This window comes from Arachis ipaensis, chromosome B06, assembly GCF_000816755.2.
Source record: "Arachis ipaensis cultivar K30076 chromosome B06, Araip1.1, whole genome shotgun sequence".
In the NCBI taxonomy this organism is placed as follows: Eukaryota; Viridiplantae; Streptophyta; class Magnoliopsida; order Fabales; family Fabaceae; genus Arachis; species Arachis ipaensis.
Genome location: NC_029790.2, coordinates 116586927 through 116595476, shown reverse-complemented (window position 1 = coordinate 116595476; position 8550 = coordinate 116586927). Strand labels below are relative to the sequence as shown.

Genomic DNA, 8550 nt, shown 5'->3' with positions numbered 1-8550 from the left:
TGTGCTGATTTGCTGTACAAATAAAAAAAAATTATTATAATACAAATAAGAATGTCCGATTTATGCACCATAAAATCTAACCCTTAGATTTTTCTATAAATTTTATTATTCATCAAATCCAAGGTTTTAAAAATCAGACCAGTCAACCAACTTGAATTGGTCGAGTAGTCAGTTCACTCATTCGCTTAAGCAAGTGTCCGAAATTCGAATTTCACCTTGTGCATGCAGACCTATTGGCCAATGACAAATCTTTAAATGAGCTCCTGGTTTACTGATTTAACCAGTTCAACCATAATAACTCTTTTATAAAAAAATTATAAATAAAATATAGATAAACACACTAAAACATAATTATAATCTAATATAAACCTTAAAATATTATCCAAATTTAAAGCACTGCATCAATGGGATTACCAACACTATATAATATTGCCCTACAATCACCTATGTTGAAAACAAATAGTTTATTCTTGACTACGAGTGCAGTAACTTATCTTTGAGATGAACTGAATCAAGAAAATGAGAATAGGATTCTCCTCCAATAACTTATCTTTACATATAATGCAAATTCCTACGAATAGAGATAACATCAAAGAGCTCCCAAGTCACAACCATGCAGCACAATAAAAGAAGTGCATCAATTGCCATTAGTTCATAAGCATATTCTATTGCAAAGTTTAACATTTTTTTAATGTGCAAAGGTTTCATTAGTTACTTGTTATATTACTATTGGAAATTTTTACAATTTTCTACAACTTTTCAACACCCAAGGCATTGCATTTGTCTTACTTCAACAAAGTTGCCAACGTAAATCATAAAAGGAAGTCTCAGTAATTAAAATGAAGTATTTGCATGCTCAAATAGTAATAATTTATTCTGGAATTTAGATCAAACAAAATATAGATAGATCGTGGATTGCTATTGAATACCTCTATGGCCATCAAAGATACCAAATGCATAGAGACCCTTTACATTGCAAAATAAAAACTTCTCGTTGCTCTCCTTAAGATTATTACAATCACAAGTCCCATTCTCCTTTTTAAGTTTTAATAAACAAACACACCTTTCTCATAGCGTAGAGTTCAATTGACATGCAATCAGAGTAAAAAATCAATCACCTCTTCCAAGCACGGCCTTAAAAACAAAAACAGAACAATACTTAAGAGCATGAGCATTGAGCACAAAAAATTGGCTTCTGAACAAAACAAACTCAGAGTAGCCATTAAAAATTCAAAACGAAGAACAAAAAATGATTTCTGAACATTGAGGAATGAGGAGTGACCACTGACCAGTGAGCAGTGAGCATTGAGGATTGTTAATATGATTTCTAAACAAAAAATTAAAAAAAAAAAACGAAGAACTACAGCAGTGTGCAGAGCTAAAGCTAATCATTCAGTATTTCAATATGATTTCTGAAAAAAATGAAAAAAAAAACGAAGAAGCTTCGACGAGCACGACGGACAAGAAGCCATTACCTTCGAGGGACGAGCACGACGGACGACGGCAACCAGGCGACGAGCACAACGAGAGACGGCGGGCAAAGAGCGACTGAGCAGCGAGAAGAACGGACGAGGAACAGGGGAATGAGGAGAGGGGCTGGAGCACGACGAACAGACGAAGCTTTTGGGCGCGACGGACGGCAGCGGCCGTGGAGGAGACTAGGAGTTTTTTTGGGGGAAAGAGGAAGAGCTCTTCTTTTTGAGGGTGAAGACGTGAAGTGAAGAGAAACCGAGAGTGATGAGAGGACTGAGGACTTTTCCCTTTCTTTTTCTAACAAACGACGTCGTTTTCGGAAAACACGGTTCAGTCCTGCCGGCCAGTTCAACGGTTTTAAGCAGTTTCTAACTTGGCGGTTTTATTTGTTGGACTGAATCGCAAAACTTTTGGTTTTCGTTCATCCGACCCCGGCAATCCGGTCCGTTTTTCAGAAACCATGTTCAAAAAAAAATTTCATATAAAAAAAACACACTATTTAATTAATTGGGTAATGCTACGGTGAGGAAAGTGATTTTTTTTTCTCACCTTGTTGAAATGTGTTGGAGAAAGGAAGAAAAAATAGGTGGAATATTTTTTTTTTGTCCGGCAGGTGCTATAGTATTTGTAGAGTGATATGAAATGTACGCAAGACATATAAACTTCTAAAGTTCTAATATTTATTTAGGGCAAAAAACAGAAATAAGCCAAGGGAAAAAATAATTTACGTGAATCAGCCAAAACGAAAACTGCTTCATGAATCCACCAATGCACGTTTATATGTAGTTCGAACCAGCTAAATTCGAACTCCATTTCTACATAATTCGAACCAGTTGGGTTCGAATTATATACAAACACATGCACACACTAATTCAAACCAGCTTGGTTCGAATTACACACAGTAATTCATGGTATAATTCGAATTATGCTGTTAAAANATATTCATGATAATTTTTTAATAAAATTATTTAAATTATATGGTGAGATATTACATGATTCGAATTACGCATGGAGAAGTTTGAATCACTCTGATTCAAATTATATGGTGAGCATAAGGTCATTGGTGCAGAAAAGTCTAAGGCCTTTGCATTAGTAGGGTCTTTATCTGGGGATGGTATCGCGACGGTGACAGGTAAGCAGGTGATTCTCGCCCACCAAGTATCAGTTTTACTAAGGAGACAAAGAGCTGTCTAGCTGAACCTTATAAGGAAGCTATCGTGATCAAGGTGCTGGATAAGAATTATGGCTACACGGCTCTCATGTATAAGCTTCGGATAGTATGGCACATCAAAGGAGGGTTTGATTTGTTGGATGTGGGGTTTGGGTATTTTTTGGTTAAATTTGATGTTGCTGCGGATCGTGAGAAAGTCATTCTTGGTGGCCCGTGGTTGATAGACGGTCACTATGTTGTAGTAAAGCCATGGGATGTGGATTTTAGGCCATGCAAAAAATTCTTTGGATCAACGCTGGTATGGATTCGAATCTCGGGACTTCCAATTTGGTGCTACCAGGAACAAGCAATGCTGCGAATTGCTTCTGCAATAGGGGTTCCGGTGAAAGTAGATTTGGCCACTAAGCTTGCAGAAAGAGGAAAATATGCCCGAGCTTGTGTTCAAATTAATCTTGAGTTGTCTGTAATCAAACATATTATAGTGGAGGGTGTGACTCATGAAGTGGAGTACGAGAGTTTAGAGTTGATTTGTGCTACTTGTGCACGGTATGGGCATGATAAATCGTTGTGCATGGAGAAAGAGTCCTTGGAAGGAAACAGAAATTCCTTTGGTGATGGAAAAAATAATGAAGCTCCGACACTAGTGCCACTCAACAATCATGAGCTTCATAAAGAGGCTGGATCAGAAGCTCGTGATTTGGGTGAGAATTCTCGTAATTTGGGTGAGAAATTACGAGTTGTTAAAGGGAAGGATGTGGTTACGAAATCATTGGCTCCTCACTGCCTGATGGTCATGTTAATGAGGCATGCATGGATGATGGAGAGGGCTGGCAACAAGTGCTGCATAAGGAAAAATTCACAATGGGCCAGTCATCAGGTTTGAAGGACCAAGATGAAAAGCAGCACAAGTATGGTTCGAGAAGGGTTCCAAGGCCCAATTTGCATGGTGATGGAGGTAAATCAATTGGCATTAAGATGGGGAAGCGAGAAAAACATGAAATTGTGCCATCTCCATCGTGCAGAACTCCTGCACATCGTGGAATTTCTCTACGGAAGCGTCATCGGCCTTCCTCCCTGCAGAACTCGCCAGTTGATAAAAATGGTGGTACAACGGAGAAAACCTTAGTAGATGAAAGTATGGCAGGTGCAGTGTTAGGGGGTCCAAAGGTGGCAATTATTGAGGATCAGAGTGTGCCAGTATCGCAGGACAAACCACCTATTGAGGTTGGTAATTCTGTTTAGAGTTTATATTCTTATTTATTCTGTCCCTATTATTTATGGATAGTTTAAATATGATTGTTTGGAATATTAGGGGTGCTTCTAATAAGTTAGCCCGGGTGCATTGTAAGGAACTTGTTAGAAAATTTAAACATGTTTTCTTTATTGTGGTTGAAACTCACTCCCCTTTTCAGCATTTAAAATTGTTTTGGAAAAGGTTGGGGTATCACTCTGTTGGTATAGTAGAAGCAGAGGGGCATAAGGGAGGTATTTGGTTTCTATCCTCTATGAAGGGTGTTTGTTGTAAGTTCATTGATGCTTTTAATCAGGGTGTTACTGTTGAGGTTCAATTTGATAATTTAATTTGGAGGTGTAGTGGTATTTATGGTAGTCCTCAATTTAATAAAAGGGTTCTCCTTTGGAATTATCTTATTGCACAATCCATGGGTTTTCAAGGACCTTGGATTGTTCTTGGTGATTTTAATGAAGTCAAATTTTCTCATGAATCTAAGGGCTGTCAATTTTCTCATCAAAGAGCAGACATGTTTGCTACTTCATTAGGGGATAGTGGTTTGTTTGATCTGAAGACTATTGGGAGGCAATTTTCTTGGTACAGAAGGGTAAAAAATTATGTTGACGTGGCAAAAAAGCTTGATCGAGTCTGTATAAATAGTAGTTGGTTATCTATCTTTTCAGAGGCTTATGCAGAAGTTTTAAATAGGTTTCAATCTGATCATTGCCCTATTCTGGTGCATTGTAAAGGTCGTCCTCAGCCTAAAGGGAATCGACCTTTCCGATTTGTTGCTGCTTGGGCTACTCGTCCTGGGTATATGGATATTGTGAATCAGTCATGGTGGTCTGGTAATAGAGGGATTCATGGCAAGCTTTCGGAAGTACAGAATAATTCACTAGAGTTTAACTCGAAGGTATTTGGTAACATTTTTGTTAAGAAATGTGAATTAGAGCTGCAGATTAATTATTTACAAAAGCGGTTGAAAATGGTGGATAGTATTTATTTGTGTCAAAAAGAACAACAGTTACTTGATGATTATAATAATACTCTAGTGCAAGAAGAGCTCCTCTGGTTCCAAAAGTCCAGAGAGCAGTGGGTAAGGTTCGGGGATAGGAATACAAGATTCTTTCATATTCAAACTCTTGCGCGAAGGAAGCATAATAAGATTCATGGCCTTTTTCTCAAGGATGGAGTGTGGAAAACTAATCCAGAAGTTCTGAGTCAAGAAGCAGAGTCTTTCTATAAAAGTTTATTCTGTCATTTGGATGATGTTGATTTGGGTTGCCTTGGTGATGTGCCTCTTCCTTCTCTGAATGTGGAAGCTTGCAATAATCTTACGGCACCAGTTACTATGGAGAAAGTCAGAACAGCTGTTTTTCACATAAACTCTTTTAAAGCTCCGGGTCCTGATGGGTTTCAAGCTTTCTTCTTCAAAGAATATTGGGAGATCATTGGTCTTGATGTTTGGAAGATGGTTAAGCAGGCATTCTCCGGTGTTACTCTTGATCCGAGAATGTTGGAGACTTTACTGGTTCTTATTCCAAAGGTTGAATCACCGGTATCTATGAAAGATTTCAGACCGATTAGTCTCTGCAATGTAGTTTACAAGATCATCACGAAGGTCCTTGTTAATAGGCTTTGTCCTCATCTTGCGGAGATTGTTGGCCCGCTTCAAGGAGGATTTATTCCGGGACAAGGAACTCCTGACAACATCATTATTGCTCAAGAAGTTCTCCACTTTATGAAGAAGACTAAATCAAAGAAAGGCACACTGGTCTTTAAGATTGATCTGGAAAAAGCTTATGACAGAGTTGATTGGAGGTTTTTAGCTCATACCCTAAAGAGCTTTGGTTTTCCTATTCCTACAATTTATTTGATTATGAATTGTGTCATTGCTTCTTCCTTATCTATTATTTGGAATGGAAATTGTCTGAATGACTTTACTCCTAGTCGAGGTCTTAGATAAGGAGACCCTATGTCACCCTATCTTTTTGTGCTATGTATGGAGCGATTGGCATGCTTTATTAGTCATCAGGTTGATTTAGGCTTGTGGAAGCCGGTTGCTATTTCTAGAGGGGGACCAAGAATATCCCACTTAATGTTTGCAGATGACTTGCTTCTGTTCTGTAAAGCTACAAAGAGACAAGTGCAAAATGTGATGTTGGTTTTAGAGACTTTTTGCAAAGCATCTGGGATGAAGATTAATGTGGAAAAGTCTAAAGCGCTTTGCTCCAAGAATGTCTCTGCAACAAGGAAAGAGATTTTCACTGGGGTATCCTCTATCAGATTTGTCCAAGATTTGGGCAGGTATCTTGGAGTTACCCTTAGCCATTCTAGGGTGACTCGTTCAGCTTTCAATGGTGTCCTGGATAAGATTTGGAGTAGGCTAGCAAGCTGGAAAGGGAATTTACTCAATCGAGCTGGTAGACTCTGCTTGGTTAATTCTGTTGCAGCCGCTATTCCCACGTACCAGATGCAGGTCTCTATTTTTTCAAAGGAATCATTAGTAAATTGGAGTCTATGATGAGGAATTTTCTTTGGAAAGGACAAGTTGATGGAAGATGATTGAATCTCGTTAGTTGGAAGGTACTGGTTACTCCAAAAAAATATGGAGGTTTGGGGGTTAGAGATCCTTATTGTGTAAATATTGCTCTTCTTGGGAAGCTAGTTTGGACTTTTTTCCAGCAGCCAAACAAGCTATGGGTCCAATTGTTGGATGCCAAATACCGATCATCTCTATATGACTGTTTTAGTTATCCTAAGAACAATGACTCTCCCATTTGGAGGTGTCTTTGCAAGGTTTGGGAAGTGTTGAAGGATGGATTTGCTTGGTGTATTGGAGATTTGAACCAGAATTTTTGGTTTTCTAGCTGGAGGAGAGAAGGACGGTTATCTAATGAGATGGACTATGTTCACATTTCTGATTCGAATCTCCGGATACAGGATATTTGGTCGGTTGGTAGGTGCCATTTGGATACTCCTTATTCTCCTTTATCTCAAAATCTAAAAGGTAATATTCTCTCTTACAATCCAGATGAACAAGCAGGTCCGGAAGTGGGTTGGTATTGGTGTGGGTCTCCTGCCAAAGTCTATGACTCACGCAATGGTTACTTTTGGTTGTGTAAGCAGCTATTTGGTTGGGAGGAGCGGGAGAATTGGCTTTGGCTTTGGCGTCAGCTTGTTCTGGAAAAGCATAAGTTTTTGGCTTGGTTGTGTCTTAAGGAGGCTCTTTCTACTGCAAGTTTTCGCTTTAGAAGAGGGATGTCGTCATCAGATAGGTGTCCAAGATGTCTTTCTAGCCAGGAATCGGTTTTACATTGTATTCAGGATTGTCCAAAAGCTCAGCTTGTCTGACATAGGTTGGATATTTCTTGTCATCCTTTGGATTTGAAGAACTGGTTCTTGTATCATAGCAGAGAGCATACGTTCAAGTTCTTTTCGGGACTTTGGTGGATATGGTGAGCAAGGAATAATGACATCTTTAATCCTCATGAAACTTGGCCTCCGAAAAAAGTGATTTGTCTGGCATTATCTTCAGAAAAGGAGCTTAGGAATATTTTTGAATTACAACGTATGTCTCTTCCCTCTACTCTAAATGGTTTTTGGAATCCCCCATCCATTGGTACTTTTAAGATTAATTGTGATGCTAGTTATTTTGGTTCGGGTGATAGTGTTGGTTTTGCTTGTGTTATTAGAGATTGTAATGGGAGTTGGCAAAAGGGGTGTTTGGGAATGATTGAGAGTAATAGTATTATTCAAGGAGAATTATTTGCCATTTGGAGAGGATATCTCTTAGCTTGAGATGTGGGTCAACGAGATGTTATTTGTGAGACAGATTGTGTGGAAGCATTTAATCTTGTTACTCAAGATGGTTTTGGGCTTATTGATCTATTGGTGCTCAAAATAAGAGATATCATGCATTGGAATTGGCGTGTTGACTTTCGTTTGATTATGAGAGATGCAAACACGGTGGCAGATACTATGGCAAAGATGACGATGAAGTTACAACTTTCACATGTGGAGCTTCTTTTACCTTGGGAGGAATTTAAGAGTAGTCTTAAATGGGACTGTCCCTCTATTTAAGCAGTTCCTTGTTTTATTTGTTTTGTTTTTCTTTGTTTAGTTTATTTCAGTCATCAAAAAAAAATTATATGGTGAGCAATTCGAATTCTATACAATACTCTTCTGTCCATTATTTTTAAATTATTAATTTTTTAATAAATTTTTTAATAAATTTTTTTTAATAAATTATTAATTTTTTAATAGCATAATTCGAATTATACCATGAATTACTGTGTGTGTAATTCGAAATAAGCTGGTTCGAATTAGTGTGTGCGTGTGTTTGTGTATAATTCGAACCAAGTTGGTTCGAATTAGTGTGTGCGTGTGTTTGTGTATAATTCGAACCCAGTTGGTTCGAATTATGTAGAAATAGAGTTCGAATTTAGCTAGTTCGAACTACATATACACGTGCATTGGTGGATTCATGAAACAGTTTTCGTTTTGGCTGATTCGTGTAAAATATTACTACCCTTGGCTTATTATTGTGATTTGCCCAAAAAATGGTGTTTGCTTCAAAACTTTATGGGACTTATTATAATAATAAATAGAACAACAAAAATAATCAATAAAAAATATGAGAATTTTTTATTCAACAAAAAAAATGAGCTTAAGA

The 8550-nt window shown here is 37.9% G+C and overlaps 1 long non-coding RNA gene and 1 pseudogene across 2 annotated transcripts in view; one reads left to right on the top strand and one right to left on the bottom strand.

The window, feature by feature from the left end:
* Positions 1-1731, bottom strand: part of LOC107604864 — a 4247-nt gene extending 2516 nt beyond the window's left edge. For both annotated transcript variants that reach the window (XR_001612409.2, XR_002349285.1), the window contains exon 1: positions 1476-1731. This is a non-coding gene — a long non-coding RNA (uncharacterized LOC107604864). The remainder of the gene's footprint in view (positions 1-1475) is intronic.
* Positions 1738-7966, top strand: LOC107647311 (annotated as a pseudogene).